This window comes from Apaloderma vittatum, unplaced genomic scaffold (genome assembly GCF_000703405.1).
Source record: "Apaloderma vittatum isolate BGI_N311 unplaced genomic scaffold, ASM70340v1 scaffold18109, whole genome shotgun sequence".
NCBI classification, from domain to species: Eukaryota; Metazoa; Chordata; class Aves; order Trogoniformes; family Trogonidae; genus Apaloderma; species Apaloderma vittatum.
Window position 1 is genome coordinate 1 of NW_009737514.1, and position 4,422 is coordinate 4,422.

Genomic DNA, 4,422 nt, shown 5'->3' on the forward strand with positions numbered 1-4,422 from the left:
GCTGCCCGTGGGGCATCCCGGTGCGCTGCAGGGTGGGGAAATAGGAGCTGTCCAGAAATCCACTTGGAAGGGTCTCTCAGCGAGGGCTGAGCGTGATGTGTTCCTTTAGTTAGGCAGTTGTCTCCCTCACCCCCAGCACATTGGGCTCTTGGCTTCTTGGGGTGTAAAAAATGCAGGTGCCAAACGTTGAGCGCTGTGAAATATGGAGGAAGTGGCGGTGAAGAGGTTCACTGTACTCCAGAGCCTTTGTAGAGTTGGATTTGAAATGCTGGAGAAGTCAATGGCCATAACACAGTGCTTAATGGAAACACAAAATTAGTGGTTCTGACTTGCCTGAGGTAAGCACAAGCCTCTGTCAGGTCTTGATCTGTCTGCAAAGACCTAGTAAAGAAGAGCAGTCTTAACCGAACCTTTAAATTAGAAGTAGGGATTTTCATGATAAGAAGAATATCACTGGAAGGATGAGATGACACCCATTAATTGAAAAGAATGCAGGGAAACCCTTCTATTTAGTCTTTTTGACAAAACAGATTATTTAAAAAAAAACATTGATGATAATTCCTTAGTTACTTTTAAAAAAACTGTAACATATATAAGAAAATGGCGTATTATGTGGAATGAAGACAAAGATATTAATGCTTGATAGTAACTTATCAAAGTATGTCAATGAAGCATTCTATTTCTGAGCTCATAATATGCTTTTTGTTCTATGATTCTTCTCCCGATTTGGAGTCCTGGGAGCTGATTTTTCATGTGGTGTTAAGAGAAGGAGGTTTTCGGGAAAAGAACTGCACTACCATTAGCTTCTTTAACAGTTGCCTGAATTATTTTTATACTCCATCAACTGTCTTATAAAGTTGAGAAGAAAATACATTCTTCACATGGATGATTTAATATGGAGTTGTGGTATTGGTTTTTGTGGTTTTTTTTTTAAAAATGCTTCACATCTGGAGGCGTACAATCTTTGTAATACTGTATGCCTTCTATATGTGTAGGATACTACTGAGACAAGTTTGAAGTGTAAAACGGTGCGTGGTATTGCAGGTGATCTCTTTCAGATTTTTTTTTTTTTCACTTGATGCAAAAGGTTTGACTGATAAGGGAGTCTGCTGTGATAATTCTAAAGGTTAACTTTTAGGTTGAATGTTTGTAAATGTGAAATTTGAACTTCAGTTTCCAGAAGCAGAAGTTGACTACCAGGTTGTAACAGACCGAGTAGATGATTTTAAATGGGACGTGTTACGCTAAAGAAATGAATGCCTTGCAAAGGAGAGAGTGGTTCTGTACGGTACGCCAGCTCTGTGAGAAACGCTGTTGGTTCTTTTTGCTTGGTTCCAGAAGTTCTTTGAGTTCATGTTTTTGTTTGCATATTGAAATTGTTCAACGCTTTGCTGCCGGTATTTTTGACATGGCAGTCTTGGTGCGCGTGGGGAGAGTGTGCGTATCTGCAGAGACACTGATGATCCCAGCAGGTTGGAGAAGGGAGCGTTGCCGCTCACAGGGGTGTAGTGGGAACTACTGACGGTTCTATTATCAACATGGAAGAGCTTTCTTTTTCTATATCCTAACTGAACTCCCCCAGAGACTGATTTGTCTTGTGTAGCCTCCTGAAGTTTAGGTAGCCTCCTAGTTTGGAAAAGGTTTGTAGTTGTTGTTACTTGATACCTAACTGAGAGTATCAGAAACTGACCGGGGGTAACTGAGTTTGGTCACCGACCCGACAGAGCAGCACTGAGGCAGCTGAAAGATGCCATATGCTGTAGGTAAAGTGGGCATTGCAGTTGCACACATGTAGAATAAGGGGAAAATCAAGTTTTTAATAATTTGCAGGTGAGATAATGATGGGGCATGTGCTGTTCAGTGAAACTACAGAGGAGTTGCAGCGATACGGTCACTGCGCATGAGGATAGAAGGTCGTGTTGTGTGCAGTCATTCATGTGCCTTTGGCAAATTTGTGGGGTACTTACTGTATATATAGCCATAACTTGGAATGTGGTTATGATTAATGGCTTGGGTTTGGTAGAAGAGTGCGTTTAAACAAGGAAATGGCTTTAAAGAAGAAACATTGATTTTAGTTGCACAAAAATAAAACACATTTTGTTACCTTTTTTCTTTTTAGACATAATGGCCAGTTATTCTTGCAAGGGATGAAAATTGGTGATGACTTTCCCCTGCATCTCTTGAAGTAGCGTATATCAGGCTAAAGAACTCAAATTCTTTTTTAGGTCTCTTGTGCTACTGAGTTACTGATGTTATCTGTTGTTTCTCTGTGTGGGGATTATTTGGGTAGTCAAAGTGTTGACGTTCTTGTTTTCCTAATATGTGTATACAAATGTGAGGAGTTCAGGGTTATGGGTTTCTTTCTTTGAAATGTGTGACAAGTGAGGCTAAAAGACCGAAGAGAAATTTACTTTTACAATTAATAATTAATACATTTACACTACTAAATTCTCTTGAAGTAATTGTTCAACACTCTGCTTTTAAGAGTATAATCTGTTTTATGGATGTCCTTTTAGCTGTAAAATAGTGCAATAAACAGAAGAAACTTTGCTTGACCATCACCATGTTCCAGAACTTCACTTTGGGAAATTGGATGGACTTATATAGCTCCAAACTGCTTGGCTAGGAAGCCTGCTGCCTTTGATTTTGACATAATGTGGAACGAGTTGGTTATTTGCCTCCTTACGTAACGTATTTGTTTTTCATTAAACATTCTGATAAGGTCTTATTAAAGTACCATGTATTATTTATGGTATTTCATATGAAAATGAGCTGAAGGGAAAATTCTATCAGCTTAGGGCATTTGCAGAATAACAGCCTTTCTGTGCTAGGGGGAAAAAAAAAAAAAGAATGAAGAAAAGCATGACATACTCCTGTCAGAACAGAGACTGCTTAAGGCAGAGAGAAAGAATGAAAAAAGGAGAAAGGGCATAGCGAGGGTTCATTTCTCCTTCTTTTAGCTCTCTTGCTCGGTGGCACTTGGGGATTTTTGTTGGTGGTTTCTCATTTGTTTGGGTTTAGGGTTTTTTGGGGGGGCAGGGGGGTGGAGTGGGATACAGAACAGCACAGATTACTTTATCTGAGCTGTTCTGGTAGATCAGTCCATGAAAAACTGCAAAAGCATGGATGTTTCCTAAGCCAAACCTGTACTGCCTCGTTGTTTTGGTGTTGATTGCTGAGTTCTAAAAACATTGGGTTTGTTGCATTGACTTCTTTAGAGAAAGAAAATTACGTAATACCTGATTCTGCTGGAAAATTTTTGGGTTTGCATGAAGACTTAGTGGATCTAAATCAGTCTCTGAAGCTTGTGTGGGTGCAGGTATGTGTGCGCACATATAGAGTGAAACAGAATTTTTTATTATTTTTTTAATACAGCACCTGAGTTGCAGTGACATGTTTTGTATCTGTCTTCAATTAAGTGGGGACTGTTATTTGTTTTTAAGGGTAGATGTTCATATCATACCAGTTATGCTGTTGATGAAACAGATTTTTCTTGTATGTGGGTTATTTGTTGTTGTTAATGTTAAGCACTTGATCCAAGATGTGCTTTGGTGGGAGTTAGAGATCCTATAAAACAGTTAATTTTAAAATCTTTTGTGGACTCTTTTTAAAAGAAACCCTTTTCAAACCTCAGGTGATGCTTTGAGGTTTGACCTTCTTTCCTGAAGAATTAATATTTAATTCATTTGTCAAATTCTAATTAAAAATAGTAGAATCTTCTGTTATACTTGAGTTCTATCTAAGAAAAAAAAAGAGAGACCTGTAATATAGGACCTCAAGGACAAGCTGTAATATAAATTATTTGATTTGCAGGTCACATCCTACTTTATTACATAAAGACTAACTAGATCTACTAATGAATAATTATTACTCCATAAAATAAAGGGAGGGGGGAGGGGGAAAGAGAAAAAGTCTGCAAGAGTGGAATACTAATTTGAGGTATCACATTAAAGTAAAAAGTAAACATTAAATTTTGAAAATTGCAAATGTAATTTTTCCATGTAAGCTGATAGGGCAGCCCTTTATAATAGATTGACTGACTGTCAAGTAAATTTGTAATTTTAGATGCGATGGGGTTCAGACCAATTTTAAGATACAGTCTTTATCTCCTCCCCCCAGTAAAGGAGACCCAGTGTGCCACAGAATTTTATTTCATTCCTGGTGTTTCTGCTGCAGTGGTTCCACAGATATTTCACAGTTTTGCGGTAATGCTTTTATAGGCTTCTCTGGGAAACTATATGGCGAATGAAGCGTAGATATAAAATTATTTTGTATTTGAAAAAAAAGCTTATTTCCTGAGAGGGCTGTATATTTGCTGGAATCCTCTTGACTAGCCAAGATTCTTTCCTTTCCTCACTTTGTGCTTCGTACTTTTGTTCTGAGAAGGGGAAAGCCCTTTTTGTGTCAGGGGTGAGTCCTGGG